Source organism: Epinephelus fuscoguttatus, linkage group LG3 (assembly GCF_011397635.1).
Source record: "Epinephelus fuscoguttatus linkage group LG3, E.fuscoguttatus.final_Chr_v1".
Lineage (NCBI taxonomy): Eukaryota > Metazoa > Chordata > Actinopteri > Perciformes > Serranidae > Epinephelus > Epinephelus fuscoguttatus.
In genome coordinates this window covers 12,965,572-12,987,117 of record NC_064754.1, presented here as the reverse complement: position 1 = coordinate 12,987,117, position 21,546 = coordinate 12,965,572, and positions in this window count along the sequence as shown.

The following is a 21,546-nucleotide window of genomic DNA, read 5'->3' as shown; positions in this document are numbered from 1 at the left end:
CACGAATGCTAAATTTTCTGTTTCTGTTCTGTTTCTGCTGGTTGTGTAGGCAGCTGTTTGTGAGCATTGATAAGCTTTAAACAACTTTCATATCAATGTCATGTTTAGAACTTGGTCAGAAGTAAGTAAATAAATCATACATAGATAAATTCGTGCAGTATTACTCGGCTCCTGGGAGTCTAAACCAAATGTTAAGCTCAATTATATTGTTCAGGGTCAATTTAGTGTTTTGGTTGAGAAACACTTTATTTGATGTGCTGATAGTCTATATGAATAAATAGGAAAAATAACAACAATGATTTACTGCACTCACATGAAAACTTTGGGCTGGGTTTACTTTACTTTTTACATACTTGTGTGCATATCTTATCCATTTAGAATTAAGAATGTAATTGACAGTTGTCTCTAGCAAAAAACTGGCAAGATGGAGTAGTGAAAGTGAAAGTGAAAAAGCAGCAGCAATGCCTGCAGCAGAGATCAAATATTCCACCATATATTAGTGACCCTAGAGAACACTGGTCTTCATTCAACCAAGGACAGAAATTGATGATGAAATGCACCATCAGTATTTCTGCCTGTCTCCTTGGACATGTGATGATCATTACACACAAAAACCTCATAAAATCAGCCAGTGCGTGCAGCGTAGTGGTTTGGCGTCACCCTCTGTTGCTTTCTCCTGGCAGCCAGTTTGCAGCTAGCAGCCGCAACAGTTGGTTGAATAGTGAGCGAGGAGTGAAAGCTTCACGGCTGGCACGGAAAAGTGACTTTATGGCTTTCCTTGAAGCAGCATGACGGAAAATATCTAGGGGACTGCTAGAAGGAGGGCCATGGGATGTAGGTCCCTCTGCTGGGTCTGAATAGATCCAACAGCATGACGTGATTTAGCCAAGTAGAACATGTTCCTGGATCAACATCCCACATTGCAATCCTGGATCAACATTGGGAGCAACCAATCACAGCCCTCTGACATACTTACTTCAATTTTAAAACTTGGCTTAGCTCTGAAGAAGCACAACGGAATTTTGGAAGAAGCACAGGAGCAGCATACTGATGATGTCAGAGGGCTGTGATTGGTTGATGCAGTGTTGGTCCAGGTGTGCAATGTGGGATGTTGATCCAAGAACATGCCCTACTTGACTAAATCATATAAAGAAATGTGTTGTTGCTGTTGTTACACAGGTCAAACCCAGAGCTGCAGCTGCGTCTGTACCTTGCTGGCTGAATTTGTATCAAAAAATGAAGTATTTCCTCCTGTTTTCTCATTTCTGCCACCGTCTACTTTGGTTTTGTGCCTATAATGCTGGGACCCAAGTTCTGTGAATTTGTACTTGATTGCCCCTCCTAAACGACCAGATGTGTCTCAGTTAACTGATATGAAGTTACAAGAACGAAATCTAAGTTGTGAACACTGAAAATGTATTGCGAGAATGGAATGTATGGATCTTTAGCAATGATCAAATACAGTTTCAGAGGAACTGAGTTTAATTCCGTAGTATTATATTCAGTTTCAAGTTCATTGGAATATAGTTCCAAACAAAAAATTCAGTTTCATTTTATGCTATTCAGGTCCTCCCACAGTCCAGAGAAATGCAGATTAATTGGTGACTCTAAATTGCACGTAGGTGTGAATGTGAGTGGTTGTCTGTCTCTGTATGTCAGCCCTGTGATAGCCTGGTGACCTGTCCAGGGTGTACCCAGCCTCTCGGCCAGTGTCAGCTGGGATAGGCTGCAGCCCCCTGTGACCTCCAACAGGATAAGCAATTATGGAAAACGAATGAATGAATGAATGAAGATTCAGATAACAGCAAGGGGGCTGAAGAGACAGCAACACATAGCTGCCAGTTGCAGGAGAGATGCAACAATGCAATCAAAACCTTTTACAAATTTAAAATAACTGTAGGCTAAAGTAGCCTGTGGCTGTCAGGAAATGCTCAAATATACACATATGACTCAAAGCAATGTTTTCTATTATGACTTAATTCTCAAATCTCAGAAGCCCAGTACAGATCAAAAATTAACAGCAAGACTTGGAGCTAGTCTGTTAGACTAGCATTTCACCTTTTGGTTTATCTCATTCCCTCACAGATTAATAACTGTTCAATACAATACATAGCAAACTCAGCAAAAGTGGCTCTAATACAATCAATGAACCAGCTTTTCCTTGAGACTTTACAGGACTTCAAGTAGTGAGAAAGCTCATGGAGTGACGGAATGTGGATGTGCATGAGATCATGAGTAAAACAATAAAAGAGGTCAGGTCAGATGTCCCCAAAAATCAAACATTTTCCTCCACAGGGGATCTTACATTTCACAGACATGACACCATTCATTTCAGAGACATCTTGTTTTTGGACTTAATTCCTATTGAAGGAAAAGTACTGACCTAAATGTAATGTTATGTGAAAGACAAATACATCACAGAAACTGTCAACCATGAATATCCACAATGGTGCTGCTCTGACTTTTTTCCTTCAAAATGGATGGATGGACCCCAAGACCAACATCAGCATCCTTTATATGGGACACTGAATTGGAAAATAGTATAGAGGCAAAGAAAGGAAAAGACACTTGGGACATAGCCATCAGAAGTCTTCAGGCTCTGAGTCTTGATCATTAAGGTTTAGTGACTTCACTGCACTGGTTTTGAATAGATACAGTATGCGTTCTCATGACACAAATTTTCATTTACATGACTGTGATACGCTGTACCACAGAGCCCCGATACACACATACACAAACACACCCCAAAGGGAAAGTAAATCAAGTTTTACAATTCATTTTTTATGGACGACGTAAGTAGTTATCAAGCTTACATCTCTTATAAATATATGTTCAGCACATTTAAATTGTTAGTCCAGCCTACTTTTATTGCATAGCTCCAGTATTTATCATTTGTTTTGTTTAAATACCAAGCCAAACATAAACAGTCATAAATCTTCCATGAAGAACACAGCATACATGTCCCGGGGGACTCAGTGTTTCAGCTCCCCATAGGGGAGCCGTTCACAGTGCCTGACTGTAAATGGCAAATTCCCCTGAAACTCTTTGTCCCATTTTAACAACTATGCTCCGGTCTTGCTTTCAATTCAAGGCACAGGGAATTTTTGTTGTTGTCTTATTTTAGTTTAAAAAAGAATAAGTCAGGTACACGAACAGCCGACGCCCCCACACAGCACACAAGCACATTTTTGAGCATGTAATCAGTCACATGTAGATATACACTACAAACAAGTGCAATGGCATGCACATTCACACGCAAACACGGTTGGTGACCTTACAAGCTATTTGAAGGATTTTAGCCAAGCCACCGTTGAAAATGATTAGGCACTTGTGGAGGGCGAGGTGATTGCAAGTGAAGGGCTTTCCAGTGGTTAAGGGGTATTTAAGGTCACAGCGCTTTCAGCCTCTAATGCAGTCTGAAGAGGTCATTCAATAAAATGGCACCCTTTATCCCACCCACACTAAAATATACAGCACAAGGAAAAGTAAGACTTTGCCCTTTGTTTTGACTTTCTTTTGAATGCTGAATCAAACTAGTTTAAAACATACATCATCCAGTGCTGCACAAATTTTTCACCTTTTCTGCATGGTGAATTTTAAGCAAGGTTGATAATTTCTTTCATGTCTCCATTACCAGTGTTTTTCAGGTGATGTACTCTTCTGGTTACACCTGTCCTGGTTGACATTTCCAATAATATCAGTTCAAAACAGATCCAACACAGCGAAACACTATGTTTGTATTTCACACCATAATGGATCGATTGTGAAATTGTTACCTTGGGTGGAGGATACCGCTCTAACCCTGGGAGCTGTGTGATCTGCTGCAAGCTGATGTTACCATTCATCTACCATCAGTCAATGAGGTCATTATTTGTATTGGGGATTATAATAAACTTCAAATATACGTAATGAATTCCAGTGCAAAACTGGAAACTACGAGCAAATAACTGGAGATTAACTAACACTTCTTTGGCATGGCAAAAAAAATGAACCATTATAGCCTTCACAAAGTGCAAAATAGTACATTAGATGATGTATGTTTTCAATACACAGGCTAGAGTGTAGTGGTTGGAGCACTTGTCTTCAATGTGGAAGGTCAAAGGTTCGAATCTTGCTGGGGTCAACGTCAGCAAAGGCATGTGGTCGCAAGAGGTTCCCACTGCCAAATCAAACGGGATTAGATTCCTTAAGGAGGCTTCAGGATAAGAGAGTAACTCCAGAATCTGAGCCAAGACCTCAACAAGGTCGTATCTCAAGCCTGTTGTAGATGGGAGGTTCCAGATTCCAGATAAATAGACTCAGTAGAAAGACTGTCATAAAAACTGCAACCGCCAGTAAACTGCCAGGGATTACTTTACCAGGTATGGAATTCTTTCCTGATATCGGACATAACTGTCAAACTGTTACACTCCATTTCTTTAGTCTGACATTGCATCCACTCTAACTGATTTGTGTGGGGGATGGGGATTCAATTTCTTCCCAACTAATCACTAGAGAAGGACGTATCAACCTGAATCTAATGTTATTTTAAGTCCATACTGAGGTGTAGCTTTGCCACCATACCGGTTTTTGCTTGGGTTTTAAGACAGGAGTGGAGCAGAGTAAGAACAAATGGTAATGTTGGGCATTATTGAGGAGACATGTTGATTTACAACAGCCTCCACAGCAGCGTATATCATGTCAGTGGTTGTCGCCAACGTTGTTATAACTCCAAACTTGTTCCAGCGCACCACTTAACAACAACTTAACAACAGTGCTGTCCAGCCAGCGATGCTGGTTGACTGATTATTAGTCCCCCCCTTTGGCGTTTTTTGGAATGTTTTTTATTTCAACCAGGAAACCACTGTTTCATGGCACAATGCCAGGCGAATCAGGCAACTTGAACTTGGTGGAGTGGGTGGAGTCAAAGGTCTTGATCCAGGCAAATGAAATGCATCCACAGAGAATAATGAAGTAGGCAAACAACACTGTGGATGAACAGAGGCGCCTTGCCTAATTTAAACTGTTGCCAACAATCCAACAATATTGCCTCACTCTATTCACTAAGAATAAATCATATTTTTCATCTGTTCTACAAGCCATCACACTTTTAAAGAGGTAATGTGCTAGTACCTTATCCCATATCACTGCATATGCATTGTGGCCACACCTTCCTGGTCAAAAAAGATGTCCAGATCTTGTGCTCCATCCCTCTTTTACTGGTATTTGTATAGGTATGTCTAAATATATGTCTATTGATTACTTTTGTATGTGTATTGGTGACCTTTACAATTGACTATTGGAGTATATGTTTATAGGGGATGCTGCAACCAATGTTTCCATGTTGTTCCATGGGGACAAATCTATCTATCTATCTATCTATCTATCTATCTATCTATCTATCTATCCTAGCCTGCACTCTGTTTCTTAAGTGTGTGATTTATGTGTGGCTTTGCTTTTCAGGGTTCAGGTGCACACACAAAAATGTAATCAGGCATGGAACTTGAAAAACTAAAAATGCAAATATGCTTCCTTCGCACGACACACCTGAACTTCGGCAACCAACATCTACCATTATAGTGCACAAATTGCGTCAGGATTCATTACAGAAATCAGCTGCACTCTTATTGTAAATCCACACACACTTATATGCATTAACATAGATTAAAAGCACACGTGTGCTTTCACTCTTGCATACATCATGCACACACATACACACACAAACACTGTCTGATTCATGGATAAGCATGCACCTGCACATTCTTAACCAGTTAATATATGCAGCTTCAGGAACACAGATGACAGCACATGCTTTGTCAATCTGGAGGACACGAAGAGGCTTTAAGGCTGACGCAGCCACATGATGTTGCTGCCTTTCATACAGTCCCTCTTGTGCGTCACTGACTCCAGTTCGACTCATGAATACAATTAACAAAAAACTGGAGTAGTCATACAAGTCATTATGTCAGTGTAAGTCATGTAAGTCAGACCAGCACTGTTTGAAGCTGCAGCACACCGTTCTGAAGGACTTCTTCCTATTTATTTTCCTTCACCTAGATAGGGGTCAAGGATGCTGGTCAGTGCACAACACGTTGGTCAAGAAAAAAGTAGACAGCTACTGGCCAGGTTGCCATAAAGTATGAAGACGACCTTTCAACAAGTTACACAACAAAGAAAAATAACCTGGTCAGATATCGATTACATTTGCTGTGGATATTCAGGCCCCTGAGAATGAATCTGAATGCTTTCTGTGACCTTATGACCTTTCCTCTTGCACCATCTGATATCAGAGCCAACTTAAGATAAGCAAATAGGTATTGATCGCTTTGGAAAGAAAAAAAAAAACCATCAACACTGTGCTGTATTGAATTTTGTAAAAGCTGAATTTAGTTCAGTCTTGAGCACACTTAAATAGAACTTAAAACCAAGGCTTTAAAAAACAAACAAAAAATAACAATGAACTGAATTCTAAAAAACTAGTCCATACCCATTGAGTGCACAGTTGCCCATGTATTGTTTCACATGGTGTGTGTTTAGGATACAGGTCATAGGAAATTGCAGATTAAATAGGCAACTGGACCCATTAAGAAGAGCAATGTATTCAGACAGAGTTTTTGTGAATTTGATAGTACGACTGCTTTATTGAAAGTACAGTAGATTGACCACATCATTGAGTAGAAAAATGTGGGACAGACAGAATGACTGACTGACAGAATGACACACTGACAGTTTCCGTGATTATGTACAGCATACCATACCATGACTTAGTCATACCAAAAATTAGAAAAAAACCCAAACATTTGGCCACAGGAGGAGCCACAGCGATCGGTCGCATTTTAGCCATGTTTAAGCATTTTTCTGTTGTTATAGCGCCACCCAGTTGCCAATTAGAGTTAAATTTCTCCAGTCACCTTGAGGCGTCCTGTTCTACATATCTACCAAGTTTAGTAAAAATCGATATGGCAGTTAGGCCTAGATAAGAAATTAGCTCTGTAGCGCCCCCATTTTGTTTGATGGGGTCAATAATGGAGGGATCCCCTCAGATTATGTGTGGTCATATGCCTACAAAGTTGCGTGGTGATGGGTGAAACCCTTGAGATGTTATACACCTTTATGTGATGAGCCACGCCCTCCGCAATATTCATTGCCTTATAGAAGCTCAGTTTTAGTAAGTTTTCCAACTTTTGCCAAGAGGGAACTTTAGATATTGGTCCCTAGATCATGTTCACCCAGTTTCATGCAGATCGGTCAAACTTCCTAGGAAGAGATTGATTTTAAGTGTTTTTCAAAAAATTCAAAATGGCAGAAAATCTATATAACCGGAAGTTATGGGTTCTTCAGGCAAAAAAAAAAAAAAAAAAAAAAAAAATGTTCCTCATGAGGAGAGGCATCTCTGTGCAAAGTTTCATGTGTCTACGACATACGGGGCATGAGATATGCCCATTCAAAGTTTGCAATTTCAATTGGTTACTATAGTGCCCCCCTTTGGCCAATTGATGTAATACTGCTTAATTCGCATCCTCCCATGACCCTCTACCACTGTGCCAAATTTCACACGGATTGACCAAGTGGAACAGACACGCAGACACATCCACAGACAGAGTTTTCGTCATTATATAGCAAGATATAGTAAGATAAGATGACAGTAAAGTTATTAGATATGACAAGAACAAAAATGCAAACAGAACTAAAAAAGATATTCCCTGAAAATCATCACTTATGACCCACTAGAAGTGTGTGGTGGTGTATTTATTATAGAAACTTTGCTCTTTGCCTGTTTTCGTCTCATTTTTGTCACATTTCCTGTGTTTGGGACGTTTATGGGCACAGTGCACAGGTGAGGTTGGGACTACAAGCTACAAAATCGGTGACTCTGCAGCAAAATAAAGCGAGGCAAAACACCAAGAAGACAAAACTTTTGACTAAACGAGAGAGAATCTGGGGTTGGCTTCCACTTTCCCTGGCGCTGTTTACACAGCAACTTACAACCTCTACATAGTTTACTTTTAAACGTACAGTGTGTATTAATAGGTGCCACATATTTACAGCCTTTCCTAGTGTGTGTGTGTGTGTGTGTGTGTGTGTGTGTGTGTGTGTGTGTGTGCGTGTGTGTGTTCGTGCAGAGGAATACTTAGTATAAATAGTTCAAATTCAGGACTTTATTTCAGGGTTGTAATATAAATGTATGAGTGTGTCATTGCTACTCTGTCCGTGAGTGTGTGTTTTATTATTCCATTTTGACTTCATTCTCGTTCGAAATCCATGCCTCTTTATCTTTGTGGTGTGTGTTTGGAGTCAGACTGCTGTTTCAAAACTGAAGTAAACAGAAAACCACTTCATGGAAAGAGCAAGAGAGACAGAGGAGAAGACGGAGAGAGAGAGAGAGGGAGAGAGGGGGAGCTTGAGTTTGTGCAGAAGCAGGCAGAGAAACTGGATCTATCCAAACACACCTGCTTATAATGATTTTTACCAAGTCATGTGTATGTGTGTGAGTGTGTGTCTTTCTGTGTGTGCACTCAAAACACGCCTGTGGTTCATCGGTTCTCCAAAGGCTGAAACATAGATGCACGGAAACACACATACACACACTCAAAGTATGGTATAGATTAGCGGAGAACAGACTTTATAAACACAGTCATGTAAACAGAGCAGATTAACACACTCACACACACACAGACACACAGACACACAGACACACACACACACACACACACACACACACACACACACACTTGCCGCCATTTCAGAAAGACTGTCCTCTTAATGGTATAAAGAGCGTTATGAACAGGACATTTGCGCATTAGGACACAAAGTCAAACACAGATTCATGGTGTATAAACATGTCATTTTCACTTAGAAGTACAGGAAAGGAGGGATAATGGAAGTCATTATAAACACACACCCCTCCCTCCTGCGTAATTGTATGGAAAGTGGGTCACCATTGACCTTGCTTCCATTGCTGGCTAATACTTTAAAATAACAGTCTTTACCAAATGTATAAATTGTTATCATCTATACTTACAGTAAGCATAATGCTCACTAACAGCATTTGTGTTACACAGGCCACTATGTATAGGGCTACAGCACCCCAAATATGTCACTATTAAATACACGACATTAAAATAATATAATTAGAAAACAATACATATAAAATACATTAAAACTGATAAAATATATAAATGAGCAATTTGTGAAATAATTGGGGAAATAATAAAAATGTTATTATTATTATTATTATTATTATTGTGAAAAAAAATTATTAGAAATCAGAAAAACATTTTGTTTCTCCATTTTATATTATTTCTTTTTTAATTTGTTCAATGGAGACTTTAAGTTTTTCATGTCAAGTTTGTGTCTCTTTTCATGAGGTCACATTTTATTTCATAATGTCACTCTCCATTTCTGTGTTGTTCTGTTGTCTACAGCTTCAAATACATTGGTGCCCATATGACGAGGGCCTATCCTGGGTGCTAAATATGGACTCAATGGTGAGAAAGCCAGGGCAGAGACTTTTTTTTATGTTAAAAACCTGACAAAATTCTGGGTATCCCCTTGAATACTGAGGAATTTCTGCTCCTGCATGCACCACTGAGAGCGTCCTGACAGGGATCATCACTGCCTGGTACAGAAATAGCACCAAAGTCGACCATACTTAGATTTGTGAATACATACAGGAATGTGCAAATATGTATTCAGAGTCTGTGTGTGTGTAATCAGATTGGTAAATGTGTAAAAAAAAAAAAAATCTCCAAATCCGTATTCAGATTTGCAAGTGTACTGAGATTTTTAAATGTATAGACAAATCTGTGAATGTGTACACAGATAGCCTATTAATTCAGAGCTGAAAACACCAGAGCTTCCAATCCATGGACTGCACAGCTGGTCTCCTGCTTAATAGTGTTATTATACAGTTTTCAAATAAACCATGTATTAGTGGATTTTGAGGAACAGCACATATGTTTTTTTTTTTTTTTCCTAATCAGATGAGGCGCAGTCCATGGTGTTAAAGGTGCTCTCTGTAGGTGTGCTAAGTGCTGCAATAATTGCCCCACATCCTAATGAATGCCTTTGGTGCATAAATGCATACATATACGAGTATTTTGCTGGCTCTAGGGCTGTTGCTCGAACTACAGATTGTGCTTCTGCATTCATGTATCAATCAAACTGTAAAACTAGGCAGTCCTGATCGAATATAAACCAAGATTCTGTTAATACATTGCTTACTCTCACCAGACACGTCTTTAGAAATGGATTTTAGTGCACTTTTGAGCTGTAGTGCAAGAATTTGTTCATAGGAAGTGGCTGCCATACTGTTTTCTGGATTGAAAAGATGGAGGCTGAAAACACACAGATCAAACAGTAAAACCTAGCAGCCCTGATCAAATAGGAACCAGGATAATATTACCGATGCAGGTTTCTTGCCTAGATCTGTTTTCAGGAACATATTTCAACTTACTGTTTAGCTGTAATTCAAGATTGTTTGTTACCAGTCGGCCACCATATTGTTCCCTGTTGAAAATTACTTCACCCACCCAACTGGAGAGCGTTTATTTTTCCTTTACAGTGCATTCTGGCAGCTGTAGGTCTTTCTCCCTCTTCAGCAAAAGTAAAGCACCAATTTCAAAAGTATTTACGTCCTTCCACAGCACACACAGCCAAGTTTTATAAAAAGACCAACCTTCCAGCAATAAAATACTTCATGTGTCCCGGTTCGGGGTTTTAAAAATATGGTCACCCTATTGAAATATTACTCTGCATTCAAGTCAAAACTCAGTGTTAGTTAGCTCCTGATGGCTAGAGAACACACAGAGAAACACTCCCTGTGTTTTTGATCTTCAGAGATGTGTGTCTTTCTCTGCGGAACATCTCTCTCTCAACCCTTTGCTTTGATGCTGAGTAATAAAGAAAGCTCACAGCAATGCTGAGCTAGTTAGGCAGGTAGGTGGGTAGGTAGGCAGTATTCAGCCTTATTAAGCTAAATACAAAGGAGATGCTAGTTTCTGTGTCTGTGTACTGTACTGTGCTTCATTTACAGCAGCAGTGATGCTGTTGTTAGTTAACAGTTAATTTCTAAAAAAAAAAAAAAAAAAAAAAAAGTTAAATTTAAATAAAAAATAAAAGTAAAAATAAAAGGAATGATGAGAATAAAAATATTTTTAATAATATTTCTGACATATATATCACAATGATGACTAATGACCAAAATGATCGCATTTCCACGGTTGAGGTCTGTTGAAACTCAATAAACAATTGAATTATAGCCCAGCTACATCACTAAGCATTATTACATGCTATTCATAAAATTATTTTAACACTGCTTAAGATAAGAGGTGAAAACAGGGGTTTAATATGGTTGTATGTTTATGTACTAACGGAATATTCTACTCTCTCCACTTCTAAATGAGCTCCTGCTGTAGCAGCTCTGACACAGCATGTCCCAGACCTTTCCGTGACCTCGTCTCTCTCTATCCAATATTCACTAACTCCTCTCTTTCCCTCTTTGTGTCTCCTTCCATTCCCCCCCTTCACTCCCTCCCAACAGGTCTTTCATATTTCAGTAGGTTTTAGCAAGGATCAACTCTCTAAGGTTAAGTTACTCCTTTTAAAGGTCTCCAAGTGTGTGTGTGTGTGTGTGTGTGTGTGTGTGTGTGTGTGTGTGTGTGTGTGTGTGTTGTACCAGCTGGGGATGAGGCTGATGTTCTTACTAGTCAATGAAACAAATGTAGAGTGTCAGCTTGTGATGTTTTTGAATTCATTCTAATCTGCGTTTTAATTTCTGATGGCTAAAAATGAATTTCTCTAAATAATTTCACTCTGAAGCACCACATGAAGGTGATCTATGACATAAAAACTTTACTTTTCTTTCTTTGCTGTGATCTTTTTTTACCCATGATCTGTCACTCTATTTAACCCACCAATACCCTTTGGTCTGTCTCTACATTTACATGCCAGATTGCCTTAAAATGTATTATTTGGTTCCCAGAGGAGATTCCCCATGAGCCTTAATGAAATACTATCTCCAGTGGTTAGGCACCCATTTAAGCTTTGGTGCTCCCAAAGACACCTTTTAACATATTCTCTTATTAAGCTCTCTAAGGGGAAAACTGTATCAGAAACTTTAGGAGACATCGAGGAATTAAATACTTATGCCATCTACTTTTATTAGAACAACAATGTGTTCTTTCTTTTTAAATTACACCCACATAAGCCAATTACAAACCCGAATTCAAGCAAATATCTCAATGCAATATGCCAGCATAATTGCCTGCTTTGTTAACACAGCAGGCAATTAAAGGAGAATATTTTCACCAGTGGAGTGTCTACTTTTTCCAACTCTGCAAATTTATATGTAACAAGCTTTGCTTCATTGTGTTATTTTCCTCTGTGTGTGTGTGTGTGTGTGTGTGTGTGTGTGTGTGTGTGTGTGTTTGAGGGCTATGCTTGCATTGACATGTTGACATTTTTGTTGTTTCTATTTATGTGCTGACGACAACCTGACCTAAATCTTACTCTCTGATCGGGTCCCTGGGAGGCTTGTACAAGTGCATTCTGGGAAAATAAAACCTCTCACCAGCTGACCCTGTCACACCTTTCTGTCACTCCTCAGGATGTGAATTTGTATGGTAGTGTGTGTGAGTGTGTGCGTCTTTCCCCAATGGTTATTCTTTTTTACCTTTGCTTTTCTTGTTACATCAGGGTTTTTTTCACCTCCGCCACTCTCCAGCTGTCTGAAAACTAACCCCATCAAGTGAAGTGCTGTCTTTATTAAGAGATCTATTGCACATAGTGTGAGTGTTTTCAAGGTCAGTCCTGATACTTTTGGTTTTAGCGTATGGATAGCTAATATCCTTTTTGTTCTAAGTTCCTTTCCTGTTCCTACTTTTGCCATGTATTTAATTTATTTGGGTGTCATCTTTTCTTTTGGTTTGCGCAGGGGTCTAGATTAATTCTATCAGGCTTACTCTGTTAGTCTCCAACAAAACACACCATGTTTTCATATCCTGAGGAGAACCACAAAGAGTGCTTGTGTCAAATTTAAAACATGAAAATCACATACGGAAAATTGAGTAAGATAAGATATACTTCATTGTCCAGCAGCAGAATTTGTTTTGGGCTCTGAGTCACTGCATCAAACCACAAACATTACAATGCATACACATGCATAGAACATAGATCATACATACATATATACATACATATAATACATATACATACATATAATTCCCATGTTGAGTGTGAGAATGTAGTTGTTTAAAAAACTGAAAGGTAATGAAAGACAACTGTTTCAAATACTAAAACTGGTCAAATCAAATCAGATAATAAAATAATCAAATTGGAATATCTTACTCCCAAATAAAATCAAATAAAACTACTACTTGTTCCTACTTAATATTCTGACAGAGGATGGAATGAATGCATTTGTGTATTGGTTTAGGCCCTGATCACACAGAAAGCATTTTAGCAGCTGAAGGTGGCTTTTTGTAATTGTTTTAATGAGATTAAAGCTTTTCACTTGAGCTTTTTGTGTTGAGACGCGCCATGTGTTTCTGCACTCTAGACGCCTGGTGTTTTTGCCAGAGTGCTTTGAACTCCTCAAGCTGAAAAAACTTTAACTCAGAGCTGAAAAGTGCCCCACATCATCTCTTTTTTTGTCTTTTTTTTTTTTTTTTACCATTATCCAATCAGATGATTTGAGAGGTGGGCCTTCTGTGGTGGTCACAACAAAAAGTTTATACTTGGTAAACAATGGAGGAGAAATTCAGATTCAGATTCAGATTCAGAATATTTTATTAATCCCCGGGGGGAAATTGTTTTTGTTCCAATGATCCGTGCAAAGTAGAAATAAAAATAAAGCATGAATGGAAACAAGAGATAAAGATGAAGATATAAATAAAATACTAAAATAGACAATGAAATAAATTAAATAAAATATAATATTAAAGTAGACAATAAAATAAAAATAAATAATAAAATAGTAAAGTAGACAATCTGAAATATATACAATATACAATGAAAAGGTTGTAGCGTTATAAATGAAATGAGAATGAGTAGTTATATTGTTTGTTTTGTTTTATAAATAGCCAAATGAGTCCGATCATCAGAGGGAGGAGTTGTACAGTTTAATGGCCACAGGTAAGAATGAGAAACTGGTGGTAGTGGTTGCTGAATACCCAGAGCTATACAGCCTGACGACAGCAGGATGTCGAACTGCCCCCGCATCATCCTAAAATATGCCTGGAAACAGCCATCATGGAGGCTGAGGTGTGGTGTGCCTCGCGTTTTTCAACCTGCAAAACTCTTTTTGTTTGATCGGGGCCTAAGGCTAAGGCTAAGGGAGTGATGTTCCTCTTTCAAGATGTGCAAGCTTAGATATTAACTTATCATGACTTCACTATTTACAGCATTCTCAAAAAATGCATCCTCTGGTGTAGCCTAGCCCAGTAGTTTTTTTGTGTCAAGGACCCCTAAACTGATACACATTAGATCATAGACCCCCATTTGATAAGATTTTACTGTTTACCTCAATCTGAATGAACCAAAAGATTTTGGTTGACCTGAATACTGAATACTATAGTTGTGAAATACAGTTAGGGAGATAACCATGGAGGCAATAAAACCTTCAGTCAGAATAGGCACTCTTATGACTCTCACTCCCACAGGGTTCATTCCTACAGTGATTTAAATAGTGAAAATAAACTCTTCCCCATTTTTCTGGGGACCCTCTAGAACTCCCTCAAGGATCTTCAGGGGTTCCCACCCCCCTGGTTGAGAACCACTAGCCTGTAGCAAAGGTTTTTTAACATGTACATGCCATGTGAGTAAGCTATCAATGTGGACACCAAGATATGTATATGGTGAAAAAAAAAAAAAGGTTTATGGATACAGTGTAAATGATTGCTGGACTGTGTTCACAAATTGATCTCCTCAGTTTTCTTCACATTCACAATAAGGTATTTCAGACCAATCCAAGTAATGAGGCTTTTTCTCATGACACCAGCAATATGTTCAATTGCCCAGTTTTCCAGTAACTCAGATGTTTACACTGAAGACATTTCAAGGAAGCCAGACTGTAACAGAGTCCGTTTTCAGAAGATTTCTGCCATGTCACGGACAGTAAACAGTAAAAAATCTAAGTCAGATGTTTTAGTCTCTCCAGCCCTGGCAGAGTCTGTTCTGCCACAGTAGTTCTCCCATCATGTAGCAGCACTGACACAGCACATGTCCCAGACCTTTCCATGACCTTGTCTTTTCCCATCTAATATTCACTCATTCCTTCTGCATCTACTCCCTCCTCTCTCTTCCCTCTTTGTATGTGCTTGCGTTAAACCTCCTCCCCTCCTCCCACCACGTCTTTCATATTTCAGTAGGTTTTAGCAAGGATCAACTCTCTGAGGTTAAGTTGTTCCTTTCAAAGGTCTGTGTGTGTGTGTGTGTGTGTGTGTGTGTGTGTGTGTGTGTGTGTGTGTGTGTGTGCTCAGTAGACCAGCATGTCCCGGAGGTTAAGTCGAGTGTTTCAGAAATCAGTAGGAGAGGTGTTTTACTGCTGTACAGTCAGTGCAGCATGTGTGTGTTTTTTTTTTTTCTCTTTCAGCAAAGAAATTGTGAATCATAGGCGGAGAAACAGGAAACAGGAAACAGAAAACAGACATTGAAATTAGGGGACCGTTTGGTAGTGTTGGGTACCGAACTCACTTTTAAGAGCATCGACAAAATTATACTGGTACAACCAAGGAGGCTACAAATTCACTTTAAATCAATCGGTGCCAAATTGCAGGAGGCTTCCTGAGAGTGCATCTGGGGGAAAGACCCATGTCTGGACCGCAAGGTTGTCAGACACATTTTTCTTGGACGTCTCACACAACTGATGTGCTCTCATTTTAATCTATGCAGCTGTCTGCACTTGCTCTGTGCAGACTCATGTCTCAACTGCATCTCACGAGCATAGCCACGACCTGAATCGTTTATTTATGCTTCAGGTCACGCATAAACATAAAGTTGATGCCTAATAATACACGACTACTTACTACATTACTACAATTTACTACATATTTTAGGCTCCACTAACTATCTTATCATTTTAATTATTAAAACTCTATCATATAATCATTATTCTTTTATTATCTGACCTTGTTCTTTGATTTGATTGTTTCTGATGGTGTTTTTTATCCTTAATTGCTCTTTATTTATTGATTTATTGATTGATATTGCCCCGCCGCACACTGCACACAAAGTTTGGCTGCTCTTTTGCTGCTTAAAACCTTGAAATGCTCAGAGCAGACAGGACTGGTATAGACAGCCGCTTAAGTGTTGTGTGAACACTGTCAGTGCTTGTAGCATAGATAGAAAAAGAGAGGGTCAGGGAGAGGCGTGTACTCAGCCAAGATGTGTATTTGGGGTCCATGTGGATAGAAAATGGGCTGATAAATGGGCCCTATATGTCATTGTTCATGGGTTCCATATTGACCCCATGCCAACTGCCCACATGGGTGGGTTTCCCAAAGTGATCCCCAGATAAGGTGCCCAATTTGGGCCCATCACAGTTGTTACCCACTTAGCGCTAGCATAACCCATGTGGAGCCCACATGGCTTAACCCACCCATGTGGGCAACTGACGTGGGGTGAATATGGAACTCGTGGACACTCCCATGTAGGGGCCATTTTTCAGCCCATTAAGTACCCACATGGGCCCCACGCACAAATGTTGGCTGGGTAGTGTGTAATATGTAACAGGATGTTCTAAATAAATGACACTGTCTAAAATGAAACATTTGGACTTATTCTTAAACACTGAAATTACATTTTTTTGTTATTACAGAGATTAAAGTACACACGAATTTGGGACTGTTGGGTACTGACACTGAATTCCACTTACTGGTACTGGTATCGGTTCAGATGTGAATGATACACAACACTATCCTCCAGTGTACAATAAAGTACCCTGCCTTGGCAGTTCTCTTTAATATTCTAAATTGAGAACAAATCAGTCCAATTATAATTATGATTATAATATTTACTCCAGATTCAAGAATCAGTTCCGTTTGGGGGGTTTCAATTATCATTATCAAACCTTCCATCGTCAGGCTAATGTAGTCCAACCAAACCTCAGCATCTTATTACAATCACTGGTTGATTTTGTTCCAGAGTTTTGGACATTTCTTACCAACAGTCTGCACAGAAGTGAGCCTTTATCTGCACTTTGCAAAGCTTGCAGCTGGTGTATTTACAAAGTGCAGTGTACTCTATAAGGGCAGTACAGCCAGGGTGCTTTGGGTTTTGCAGTCACCCACACAAAGTCCGATAAACACTGTCCAAAATCAGCAAGTCAAAACAAATTTATTCTTTTAGTTTCTTTCATGAAAAGTCAAGGGATCATCAAAATAGACAGACTCCATAACTATGATTAGTGGACAACCCACACTCATCCTCACTACCCTAAATTACATTACTGAATGCATTAAGGTGATCACAGGTATCTGGCAAGACTCTTGTTCTCTTTTGTTAAGGTGTGGGTCACTTTGGGTGAAAGACAGCCAATGAAAATGGTGAGCCTCAGTCTTGGAAATTATTTTTCCGAGCTGGCAGATACACACATACGTACAGCTCTTTGACCTAGCACACCATGTGGTTGTGTCATTATTGCAACAGCATCATCTCCCAAACAAATGAGTGTGTTGTGGATAATAAGTGTGGATAATTGAGCAGTGTAGACACAATGCACAAGAATGTCTTCCATATGGTTGCTATGTAAATTTTCTCTGGCTAATGATGCTAACTTCATATGCATCATAATGTAGTTATTCACAGTTAGAGGTGCATAGTTACAGGCTATGTATCCTTACATTTACATAATAGTGCACCTACATATTTACATACACACAGACCTATTCATTACTGTTTGTTTTGACAGAAAAACCTTGAACAACATGCAGCAGTAATACTGTATGTGACAAGTAATATGTACTTTACTCCATTTTTCGATTCTGATGTTGATGTAGTTTTAAGATTGTATTTTTGTTTTAGGCATTCTGTTTTCTATTATGCTGCATTCAAGAGCTGGTGCTGCAGTCTGAAATTGGCCCACTTCAAAGCATATTGTTATATTTGTTGGAAAGCCAACGTTTAAACGAACAAACCATTACAGAAACTGTTGCTTTACAAGGTGTTGAATTGTTCAGCATTAGTCGAGTTTTGTGCTCTACCAAGTGTCATTGAGTTTTTAAGTATTCTCTGCTCTCATCCTTTTAATTTTGCTTCTCCTCTGCATAGCTCACCACTTTATGCATTTATACACTTTCCTTTCTTATTATTATTTCTCATAGCAGGGCGAGCAGCGGTGGCAATATTCATCAACAATCTAACAAAGGCAGTAGTCCTCCCTCCAGCTTCCCTTCATGTTACTTCTCTTACCTCATTATCACACCATCTCCTAGTCCTACCTCCCACATTTTCATACTGGTAGTCCATCCTGTTTCTTCCCTCTTCTCTCCCAGTCTCCCTGTCTGAGTTACCAATAGATAGAAGTGTCAATTTGGGAAAAGAGTCAGGTAGTGATTTATGCTCAAATCCCCCTCTCTGTTCTCTCTCCATCTCACACACATGCCCTCTCTGCCTTTTAGTGACCCATAAATCTTACGGTGAGAGACACAAACACACATGCACACCAAAATGCATGAATTCACACCCACAAACACCCCTGTCCACGTACTGTATCATTCTGAAGGTGAAAGACTATCTTCCTGCTGCCTTTCTATCTTTCTCTATATATCACTCACTCACTCTCACACACACACACACACACGCACACACTTCTTTTACTTGGTGACATCAGCCCCTCATCATTAATTTTAATGACCACCAATACTCCATAATACACCGGAGCATGCACGCACACACATCCGCACAGCAACAGGCGCCACAGATCCTGGAGAGCAATTATAGTCTGCACTTTGTTTATTATCTGTTACGAGAGGCAAGGGACTATGTGTGTGTGCGTGTGTGTGTGTGTGTGTGCGTGTGTGTGAGTGAGGAGAGAGAGATTTTGATAAGATCAGCCCTGTGTTTCTACTATCCAATCCTGCATTCGCACCTCTCTTTGTCCTGCTTGACACTCCACCATTAAAGAAACCCAGCATCAAACTGAGAGTGAATAACGGGAAAAGGTAGGGAGTTTGTGTGTGTGTGTGTGTGTGTGTGTGTGTGTGTGTGTGTGTAACATCTAACTCTATTAAGACCAATATATAAGACCAATAACAATCTTCTATTCAAAATCTGGTCAGGTCTGCTAATGGTGGGTCCTCCCTGATTACAGTACAGTGTGGGTTTAAAATAAAGCCTGCAAAGCCAGGTTAAGCAAGGAATTTTAGTGAGGTAGCAACTCATGTGTCATTCCACGTATCTACATGTGTTAGTAGAAAAGGTGTATTTATTGTAAGGAAAACAAAAAAGAACAGGCCAACCATACCATCAAACTGACAACTGTCCAAATGCTAAAGCCGTTCTGTTTGAACAACTGCACTTAGACCATTAATTTTCTGCCCATGCTATCACACAATGCAAGGCTAATTTAAATTTACAGGGTGTAACACACTGGGGAAAATTGCAGAACAAGCCAAACCTATTGTGTCTGGGACAAACACAGGTGCCATTATACCCCTTGAAGTGCATAAATCCAAGAGCAGCACTACTATTTACACTGCTGATGGCTGCAGCAGCCTCAAACCAACTGGCAAGAAGTGCTCCTGGTCGCTGACAGTGACATGCTCATGCTTTAAAAGCAATCAAGAAGTATACTTAGCCATTGCACTTAAACTTGCTGTAAAGCGCCAGAAAAGTAAGCCCTGTCATCGAACCTAAAGCTCAAACCACAGCTGCTTTGTAGAAACATATTGGGGAGTAGAGCATTTAGCAACAAATTCCATATTCAGTCATGGTTATTTATACTTTGGCCCAATCCCAATACACCCCTTGCCCCTAACACCTCGCCCTTTCCCCTCCATTTTGTGTGTTCACATCCAGGGGTAGGGTATCCCGATTCTTGTCGGGATAGAGGGTTATGGTAAAGTGTTAGGGATACATGGCCCTCAAAACGGAGCTTTTTCCTGAGAAATCATTTGCAACATGGCTGTATGAGCAACAAAATAAACAGACAACTGCATTTTCTTCATTTATGAAGATTAAAAAAATCACAAAAACCATCATATTATCCTCATTTAATGTCATTTCACTGTATCATGGTCCTCCTGGTTCTTCATAACAAGCATAACCAAACAAATACTGAGTATGTCGATGTCTTAGCTAACTGGCATGCTAGCTAAAATTACACTGTTATTGCTGATTTGTTTATGACAGTCCCACATTTTGACATCTTTTCATGCCGCATTCCCCCCTTTGATGCCCTTTGAACGCCCAAAATTTAACTAAAGTCAATTGTTACCACTCCACTGATATTGGTGCAGATTGGCAGGGCAAGAGCACAGGTTGCTAACGTTAGCCTGCAGAGCACTGCTAGTTGCCTGGTAATGAAGCAATGCTCTTTTTACTGATCACTTTAACTGACTGAAAGAGTGAAACTTACGTTGTGGACAAATCAGTATCATCTTGACAACAGCAAAAGGCTGCCTGTAGCCTGTATCTAATCTTAATGGGACTTACCTGGTTAAAAATGGGTCAAATATATACATTTTAAAAATAGCCTGCGCAGTGTTTGCAATGTCTGGCAACCCTTATTGCTTTGGTTTATTTAAATGCCAGCATAGCGGTGATGTATCAGGGTCTTGAAGGGTTGTCCAGTTTGATAGATTTCAAGCACTACCCTTGTAACTGTGTTCCGAGGGGCAGGGTGGCTCTCGAAAACAAGGGTAGGGGTAAAAATATGAAATAGGATTAAGACTTAGAGTCACCCGAGTCCTTTACTCTGATAGTTGTACCGGTGATATTTGCCTTTCTGTGATATTTAATTTCAGAACTTTTACAGAGCTGAAATAGGATTCATCTAACAAGGATGCTTAAGGACATGTATCAAAAATGCTGATATTTAGTTAGTAACTAAACCTGACTCTGTTAATCAATCTGAATTTGGGATTTGTTGGCAAATGCTCTACTTTTAATGCCTGGAATTCCTCAAGAACGAGCTGCGATTTAAGCCTTAGGTTTGTTGGCATATTGAGCAGGTCTTTGTTTGGGCTTCACACCAGGTTTACTAACTAAATATCAGCATCTTCAATACATTTCTTCAAACATCCTTGTCAGCTGAACCCTGCTTCAAATCTGTAGAGGATTTGAAATTAAATATCACAGAAAAGCAGCAACCACTGTGAAAACGATGAGAGCGAAGGACTCAGGTGACTCAAAGTCTGAAGAAAAGTGGGCATTAGAGAAGGGTAAAGTTTCAGAGAGGTGTCTCTCTCAGTGTGACTCCTCTCAATTTTATCCTGCTGGACTGGTCGCAGCTTCTTTGTGTTCTTCCTCACCATGCTATCGCTACACAGTTAGAGAGGACAAAGGAGGGAGAGTGGAAAGAAAAATAATATGAAAAGAAAAACAGGTATCCAGGGGTTGGAAGAAGAT